This window comes from Tupaia chinensis, unplaced genomic scaffold (assembly GCF_000334495.1).
Source record: "Tupaia chinensis unplaced genomic scaffold, TupChi_1.0 Scaffold000248_1, whole genome shotgun sequence".
Classification (NCBI taxonomy): domain Eukaryota; kingdom Metazoa; phylum Chordata; class Mammalia; order Scandentia; family Tupaiidae; genus Tupaia; species Tupaia belangeri.
This window is the reverse complement of record NW_006159726.1, coordinates 440,829-450,824: the sequence shown is the minus strand read 5'-3', so window position 1 is coordinate 450,824 and position 9,996 is coordinate 440,829. Positions and strand designations below refer to the sequence as shown.

Below are 9,996 nucleotides of genomic sequence, written 5' to 3'. Positions count from 1 at the left end.
TCCCTACAGACTCACTAACCCAATATAATATGCTTTGTATCTTTGCCATTCTGACCAGGGAAAAATGGTATTTCAGTTTACTTTTAATTTGCATGTCTACTACAAGTAGATTTTAAAATCTTTTCATTCTTTTAAGAATAATTTCTGTTTTCCTATCTTTCTTTCTATGAACTGGCTGCTCATATAAATATTTTATTAGATTGCCATTTTAAAAATTGACTTGTAAGAACTCTATTGGAGAAATGAGGCACTTTCTTTTTTTCTTTATTCATGATTGAGCTCATATGCAGCACATGAAAGTGGGAGAGAGACAGAGAGAAAGAGAGAGACCAACACTTTCCACAGATCTGGTCCCACCACAATCCCCTTCTTTCAGTCCTCCAAAGTATAAGATCTTGAGTACTAGAACGTACCCAGCATATTTCAGGTTTACAGGACCAGAGATTCAAAGGTATCCATGTGGGATCTGGCTTCTCTTAAGTAGCATGTTACCACTGTGCCACAGAACCAGCCATTAGATATGTTCTGTGATAAGAATTTCAAATATTTGAGGCTAGCAGATGGCATGGTGGTTAAGGCACTGGACTCCCACATGAGCGACTGTGGTTTAAGTCCTAGACCTGGCGGCTTGAAAATTATGCAGGGTGGGGCCAGCAGGTGGCGTAGTAGTTAAGTCACTGGACTCCCACACATGGTCAACTGTGGTTCCAGTCCCTGATCCACTGGCTTGAAAATCACACTGGGCCTGTGTGCATGTGTCCAAGATCCCAAGAGGAGAATGGAGGAGAAGAGATTGCGGTGTGACCATCACCTGGGGTGGGGATTGATTTCTCACTTTCCCTCTCACTGTCTCTGTCTTTCTCATTCTCTTGGTGAGCACACACACCCTATGGCAAAAACAAAACAAACAAACAAAAAAGAATTTTGGCTTTGTTTAGAGTGGTTTTGCCAGACAACGATTATTTTTATCTGGTCAAATTTAGCAGATTTTTAAAAATGGCTCTATAAATTTTTGTCATTTTCAAAAAGGCTTTCTGTACTCTGAAATTATACTAAAAAAGTATTTCATGGCTCTTCAAATACTCTTATAGTTTTGATTTTATCATATAAATGTTTATTCATTGGGATATATCCTGGCACACAATATAAGGTATAGATTTAACATTTGTTTTTCAGACTGCTGCCACCATTCTCATCAATTTATATAATTTATAAGTTAAAATATGCTATATTTGTATACAGTTTCCACATAACCTACAATAGAGCATATATATCCTTAATGGTATTTATATTCTCTGTAGTTACATTTATTTTTTTGGTCAGCTTGATATTTCCAAGACTAAGAGATATATTAGTCTTATATTACTTTTTCTTTCTCTTTCAACTCTCCCTTTAGTTCAGAGATGATTAATTTTTGGTTTTTGTTTGTTTGTTGATGACATATAGAAGCATAATTTTTTATTGGTGTATAATAATTGTATGTAATTGTGGGATGCAGTGTGATTTGTCTGTACAAGACTATGATGTAGGGCCAGCCCATGGCATGGTGGTTAAGGCAACTGGGTCCCACATGGCTTATTTTGAGGTTCAAGTACTGGATAGTACATGAAAAATACACTGAGCACTTGTGAGTGCATGTCCAAAATCCCAAAAGGAAGGAGAGATGAAGGAGAAGGTGTTGTGGTAGAACCATCCCTATGGGAGGAGCTTTCTCATTTTCCCTTTCTCTATCTCTCTCCTGTGAGCAAATGTGCCTTTCGGCAAAATAAAAAATACAATGTGTAATAATTAAATCCAGGTAATTAGTACATCCATCATCTCAGCCATTTGTCATTATTTTGTGTTAGAAACATTCAGAATCTTCTTTTTCAGTTATTCTGAGATATACAGTAAACTATGGCTACCTATATTCACTCAACTGTATTTTTTTTAGTGAGATTTTTGTTATAGGGTACATGTGCTCTCCAGAGAGACAGAGAGAGACAGAAAGAAAGGAATCACCTCCCAGGGGAATGACCATGCTGCAATCCTTTCTCCTCCATTCTCTCCAGATTTTGGACATGGACACACAGCCCAGCGTGAGTTGTAAGCCACTGGGTCTAGGACTCAAACCACGGTCGACTAAGTTGGAGTCCAGCAATGTAACCATTATGCTATCTGCTGGCCCCCTAACTGTATTTTTTTTAAATAATTACTTAAAATAATAATTATTATTAAATTTTATTTATCATTATTACCATTATTTTTAAAGTTTGCTACAGGGTACATGCACTCACGAGAGAGAGAGAGGAGGGAGAGAAAGAGAGAAAGAAAGAGAAAGAGGCAGAGAAAGTGAGAAAGCAAGCCACCAGGTCTGGGACTTGAACCACAACTGGACATGTTGGAGTCCAGTGCCTTAACTGCCATGCTACCTGCTGGCCCCCACCTAACTATATTTTATAATATAATACCAAAAATTCTCTTATCTGTCTGTAATTTTATTTTCATAAATCAACATGTGATGGTTAATTTTATGTGTCAGCTTGGATAAACTATGGTGCAAGCTAGTATAAATATTGCCATAAGGTATTTTGTAGATGTGATTAATATTTACAATCAGTTAACTTTAAGTAAAGCAAATTATCATACTGTGGGTGGGCCTTATCAAATCAACTGAAGGTCTTAAGAGCAGAGAGAGGTTTCCCAAAGAAAGCAACTCTGTCTCAAGATTGTAACAGAGAGGGACCAGCAGCTAACTTAATGGCTATGTTGCTGGACTCCCATGTAGTCGACCATGGTTTGAGTCCCGGACCCAGTGGCTTAAACTCACTCCAGGCGCGTGTGCGTGCCATGGCCCCGGTGCAGCCCACTCACACCTAGACAGGGCCTGGTCCCACCACACCCGCCTTTAGCATGCTGATTTCTTTTGGAGAGGTTTTTGCTGTAGGGCGTATGCACTTGCCGGAAAGAGAGAGACAGAGAGACAGAAATCAGCGCCCAGAGGGGATGGTCACGCCACAATCCCTTCTCCTCTGTTCTCCTCTCAGGATCTTGGGCACGCATGCACATGAGCCTGGCTTGAGTCTAAGCCAGTGGTCCGGGACTTGAACCGCAGTCGACTACATAGGAGCCCAGCGACATAGCCATTACACCAACTGCTCGTCCCAAACGGGTCAATGTTTTACCCACGATGAACAGAGACCTGGGGCACATGGCCACGGCCTCGTGGCCTGCCCGTGCGCCGTGGTCCTGGGCTAAGCTCTTCCCCGCGGGGGTGTCATCTGTGGTGACACCTGTACTGACGTGCCTGGTTACCTACTGCAGTCAGTCTTGTGGGAGTCCAGGGCCCTTAACCACCCACCATGTCACCTGCCAGCACCATCTCTTTACATATTTTAATGATGCGATAGTCTGGTGTTGAGCTCTAAGACAATGAGAATTTTATTTATACCCTCTTACTAATATAAAATTGAGTGTCTGATTAAGACTTTTTATCTTGATGTTCTAATATTGTCAACTCTCCATTTTTTTTGCTGTATGTTTGATATGTCACTGTCTACATTTTAGTTTGTAACATATTATGTCATTTTTAATAGTATATGTCCTATAACTAGATTATACTTAAATTTCTTTTACTCAGGCTTTTTTTTTTTTTTTAATTGCAAAAGGGCATGTGAGCTCACCAGAAAGGGAGAAAGCACTTCCCAGTGGCGTATGGTCACTCTGCAATCCCTTTTCCACCATTTCTCCACCCTGTCAGGATTTGGGGCATGCATGCACATACGCCTGGTGTGTTTTTCAAGCTGCTAGAGTTGGGATTTGAATTGCTGTCAACCAGGTGGGATCTGGTGCCTTTAACCACTAGGCCACAGGCCAGCCCTCAACCAAGTCTTTTAATAGGGAATTTACATTTTCCTTAATTTTGAAATATTTGGTTTTATGCCACAAGAGTATCCTGTGACTTATTTAATAACATTCATCCACCATTTTCTTTAGTTCCAGTTTCTTTTCTTGTTTTTATCTTCTACATCGTAGTAGGAAGTATTTTATTATATTACTTGAATGTGGCTGTCTGGAGGAAAGGAAAATTTTTATTTTCTACTTCATACACCTTTCCCTTTCCTAGTTGATACAATAAACATACTACTTGGTAAGTTCCTTTAGGTTTTCAAAACCTTTCTTTAACTTAGTCTTTATCTAATTGATGGGTCCAGAATGAAATGGCATATTTCGAATCTTGCTTTTGAGATACAGAATTCAGCACACTTTTTTTTTTGGAGAGATTTTCGCTATAGGGCACATGCACTCGCCAGACCGACAGAGACAGAGAGACAAAAAGCGAGAAATCACCCCCCAGAGGGGATGGTCACGCCGCAATCCCTTCTCCTCCATTCTCCTCTCGGGATCTTGGGCACGCACGCACACGCGCCTGGCGTGAGTTTTAAGCCACCTGGCCTAAGCCACCTGGCCCAGGACGCAAACCGCGGTCGACTACATGGGAGTCCAGTGACATAGCCATTACGCTAACTGCTGGTTCCCAGAATTCAGCACACTTTATCTTTACCTCATTCCCCATTCTAACCCATGTAAGTGCTAATTTGGGTTTACCTCTATTATTATTATTTTAAAATTCATAATAGAATAAGAGAGGAAGGAGAGATTCACAAGGAGAGAAGCATCCTCTACAGGGATCCTCTTCACACTGTGATCCACTTCCTCCAGTCCTCCAGCTGACTTAGATCCTGAGCATGTGCATATACCTGGTAAGTGGAGACTCAGCCCACAGTTGGCATGTGGCTTATAGCTCTGCGGTCCACTACACTGCTGGCTAGACCATAATTGGATATTTAGATTCAGATACTTTTATTACTATTTTAAAATTTATATCCTAGGGTCGACCCTATAATTTAGGACTTAAGGGAGCTAGATCCCACATGGGCAATCATTGGTCGAATTCTGGCCCTGGTGGCTTAAAAAACATGCCAGGTGTGTGCATGCCTGCCCCAAATCCTGACAGGATGGAACAAGGAGAAGAGAATGCAGTGTTACCACATCCCATGGGGGTAACATTCTTCCTCTCCCTCTCTTTCTTTCTGTTTCTCTGTCTCTGTCTGGTGAGCATATGAGCCATCTGGCAATTAAAAAAATTAAAAAACTTTGAAAACCAGCAGATGGTGAATTGGTTACTGGACTCCCATGTAGTTGACCACAGTTTGAGTTTAAATCCCAGGATTTAAAACTCACATAAGGAGCATGTGCATGTGTGCCCAAGTTCCCAAGAGGAGCATGAAGGAGAAGGGATTGTGGTGTGGCCATCCCCCCTGGGGGGGTGATTTCTTACTTTCTGTCTCTCTGCATCTCTCTATCTTTCCAGTGTGCACATGAGTCCTATAGCAAAAATATCCCTAAAGTGAATAAATAAATAAATAAATAATTTTTAAAAAAAGATAATTTGAACTTGGCGATTTGGGGCACTGGATCCAGACAGAATCTACATTAACAACCACTATTTGTAGGTGATTAATGCATCAAGAATTAGGAATATTTAGCACCTGGTCATCCTTCTTTGGGTTTGTTTGTCTTCTTTAATTCTTAAGACAAACACAGAGAGTTTACTTTTGGCCCTTCTTAGGGATGAGGAAACTGAGACTCACTGAAGAGGCTGAGCCAGGATTCTGTCCACTAAATTTAGAACCTCCCACAGTGATGGTGGATGTGACGTGAGCAGCTTGAAAAATAAAAATTAAGAGGCTAGCCCGTGGCCTGGTGGTTAAGATGGCTGGATCCCACATGACCAACTACGCGGTTCAAGTTCTAGACTCAGAGGCTTTATAAAAACACTGGGCACATGTGCATGAATGCCCAAAAGACCAAGAAGAAAATGGAGGAGAAGGGATTGTGGAGTGACCATATTCTTTAAGAGTGATTTCTCATTCTTTTTCTATCTGTCTTTCTGTCTCTCTCTCTCCAGCGAGCACTCTTGCCTAATAACAATTTTTTTAAAGAGTTGTTTAATTTTATTGTGATTATTATCATTACTTTGCTATAGGACACATGTGCTCACCAGAGAGAGAGAGAGAGAGAGAGTGAAAAAGCAAGGTCCAGGACTTGAAATACAGTTCGACTCCCATGTGGGAGTCCAGTGCCTTAACCACAGTCACCTGCTGGTCCTCAATAACGAATATTTTTTTTTTTTTTTTGAGAGGTTTTCGCTATAGGGCACATGCACTCGCCAGACAGAGAGAGCCTGAGAGACAGAAAGCGAGAAATCACCCCCCTGGGGGGATGGTCATGCCGCAATCCCTTCTCCTCCATTCTCCTCTTGGGATCTTGGTCACATACGCACACACGCCGGCGTGAGTTTTAAGCCACCGGGTCCAGGACGCGAACCGCGGTCGACTACGTGGGAGTCCAGCGACATAGCCATTACGCTAACTGCTGGTCCCAATAACAAATTTTTAAAAAATTCAAAACCTGGGGCTAGGAGGTGGTGGTTAAGTGTGCTGGACTCCCACATGGTCATCCATGGTTCAAGTCCCAGAACTGGCGGCTTGCTTTCTCTCTCTCTCTCTCTCTCTTTCTCTGTCCCTCTCTGGTCAAATTTAAAAATAAACAAATAAAGTTAAATAAAATTTAAAAACATTTTTAAAACCTAATTTGAGGAAAAAAATGAGATTCAGATTTTGTTTCATAATTAGAGATGATGCAATTCTTTATTTTTTTTTAAATTTTTCATTTCATGTTCTTTTATACATTCAATCACATTATTATTTGGCTTACAAAATGGGCATTTCAACAGGTGAACATTTCTCCCTAGTACAGTTGATAAAACTACAAAATATCTTCAACAGATAATACAACATTTCTTTGTACCATTAATGCTTTGCCTCCCTATTTTTCTTCTAAATGTCCTTCCTCAGACCCTCCTCTTTCACACACACTATATCTGGTATTTACATCTATATACTGTGTTTCTATAACCTTTAGTCAATTAGTTTCCGTCATAGAGTGCTGACACTCGGTATATATTAAGTGGGGACATACAGTGCCTCTCCTTAATAACCTGGCTTGCTTCACTCAGCAGTAAATCTCCCATATTCATCCACTTCCTGTCAAAAGCCAGGGTTTTTCTTTTGTTTGTTTGTTTTTGTTTTTATGGCTGAATAGTATTCCATTGAGTATATGTGCCACAGGTTTTCTATCCATTCATCTGTTCGTGGGCATTTGGGTTGTTTCCATGACTCAGTAATTGTGAATAGTGCCGCAATAAACATTGATGTGCAAGCACTTTTCCGATTAAGTATTCTGTCCTTTGGGTAGATACCAAGGAGTGGGATTGCTGAATCATATGGTAGTTCTATTTGTAAATTTTTGAGGAATCTCCAAATTTTTCCCCACAGTGAAAGGACAAGTTTACATTCCCACCAGCAGTGTAGGAGAGTTCTCCTTTCACAACACTCCCATCAGTACTTATTAATTTTGTTTTTTAAACTTATTCATTCTGACTGAGGTTAGGTGGTGTCTCATTGTGGTTTTGATCTGCATTTCCCTTACAATGAGGGATGCTGAGCATTTTTTTAAATTCATTTATTTTTTATATACATTCAGTCACATGGTTTAGCTTACAATGTGAGCATTTCAATATATGAACATGTCTCCCGTGTCCCGTTGATCAAAATATCTTCAACCGATAATACCGCACCTGCCCATCCCGTCTATGGTCTACCTCCATATCCCTTCTCCAAATGTTTTTCATTAGGCCCCACTCCTCCATACACACCTCATCTGACATTCACACCCATCTCTTGTGTTTGTACAACCGTTAGTGAATCAACTGAGCATATTTTTCATATGCCTTTTGGTTATTCATATGTCATCCTTAGAGAGAGGTTTTTTTTTTTTTAATTTTCAACTCATTCTCCCATCTTTTAATAGTGTTGAACACCTTTTTCAGGACAACTGCTTGAGTTCCTTCTGTATTCTAGCTATCAGTCCCTTATCTGATGCATAGTTTGCAAAAATATTTTCTCATTATGAGATCTGTTGATTCAAACTAATTACTGTGCCTTTAGCCATGCAAAAACTTCTTAGTTTGGTGTAATCCCTCTTGTCTATTTTGAAGATTATTGACTGTGCTTTGGGAGTCTTATTTATTTTTTCTTAGGAAAAACATATATGGTACATGTGTTCGCCAGAAAGATAGAGAGAGACAGAGAGACAGAAAGCAAGAAATTCCCCTGGGGGGGGATGGACATGCTGCAATTCCTTCTCCTCAATTCTCCTGTCAGAATCTTGGGCAGGTATGCACACACACCTGGCCTGAGTTTAAGCCACTGGGTTTGGGACATGAACTGCAGTCAATTACATGGGAGTCCAGCGACAAAATAGTTTTTAACCAGGGTATCAAATACTGGGAATGAGTTCAAGTTAAAATTCACTAGGAGAATGGAAACATCTTAAGGTCAGTCACTTCACATGCCCATCCTGATACTTTGAATAATCTGGAAAATTGCAGAGCCACAAACAACAAAAACTAAGAGAGCCAATAACCAGGGTCCTACAGACGCCTTCTCTTCAGGGGCATTTCTTGAGGTCTTGGCGACGTTGCCGCGCTGGGTAATGTTCTTGTTGTGCTTCTCGTTGGCCATACGGATCCACTGCTTGGCGACCATCTTCATGGCGCCACGACCTGTGCTGGGACTGAGCGGCCGAGCGACGCGAGCGCTTGGGAGGAAGAGCAGGCTGCTGGGTCGGTCTCACGCCGCCGCCCTTGCTGCTCTGGCCGCCGCTGGGAGCGTGGACTGAGAGAGGCTCTCATTGTGGTTTTAATCTGCATCTCCCTATGATGAGGGATGTTGAGGAACTCTAGGTATCTTTGCAAGTGTGAACACACGAACACAGACACAGATGCTCTATTCTTGCTCTGTCTTGCCATATGATGCCCTGATCTGTCTCAGGACTCTGCAGAGTCCCCATCAACAAGCGTACCCTTACCAGATGTGGCCCTTTGACCTTGGACTTCCAAAATCATGAGCTAGATAAATTTCTAGTCCTTGTAAGTCGTACAGTTTATAGTATTCAGTTATTAAGCAAACAGAGAACGGACTTAAACAGATTGTAAACCAATTTTTCCCAAGAAAGTGTTATGTGGCTAATTTCAATGATAATGTGTTGCTCAAGAAACGATTCATATGGAAGATTGTAGGTTTAGTTTCCTGGTTGACCAGTACACACAAGGGTCACATACGTGGGACCCTTGCTGGCTGGGAAGGCTTAGGAGAAGGGTGAGATTATAGTATGAGGATGCTTCTCTCTCTTTCTCTCTCATTCTCATTGAAGAAATAGATACAGTTTTTAAAAAGGAAGTGATATCGTTTGTGATCCTTCAAATGGTAGAGAGTGTTTTCCTGACATCTTTAAGCTTGAAAGACAACTCAGATGTATATTATATTTGAGGGTCATACATTTTTCTCTCTAAAACTCTACATATGAGAAGTCAGAGAGGCCGATTTTTGTTTCTTTCTCCATAATCTGATTTTTTTTTGCCTGAATAATCACACAAACTTTAATATTGTAGTTTTTTTAATTTTTGCCATGATGTGTCCCGCTGTGTGCTCCCTTTAGTTGGCTTTGCCAGAACATGATGGGCTCTTTCAATTAACATACATTATTCTTTGATACAGGAACATTTTTCTATTGTATTTTATTTTTATTACCTCTCTTGAAATTGCCTTTATTCCTCTTTTAGGAATAGAACTATCCATATGTTGGTTCCCTGGGTCCTTGATTCTTATTTGCCCACAGCTATCATCTTCTCTCTCATTGTTTCCATCTCTTTGTCTTCTATGCTCCATTCAGTTTCTTAGCTTTAGTTTTGTTCTTGATTTTTTGCCATATAAATTTTAGTCTTGGGGCCAGCAGGTGGCGTGGTGGTCAAGGGTGCTAGAGTCCCACATGACTGACTGTGGTCTGAATCCCAGACCAGGCTGGCGGCTTGTTTTCTCACTTTCTCTCTCT

General features: G+C 40.8%; 1 pseudogene; it reads right to left on the bottom strand.

Moving 5' to 3' along the window:
- Positions 1-8,432: 8,432 nt before the first annotated feature.
- On the bottom strand, positions 8,433-8,651 carry LOC102475777 (stress-associated endoplasmic reticulum protein 1 pseudogene; annotated as a pseudogene).
- Between the last annotated feature and the right edge of the window lie 1,345 nt (positions 8,652-9,996).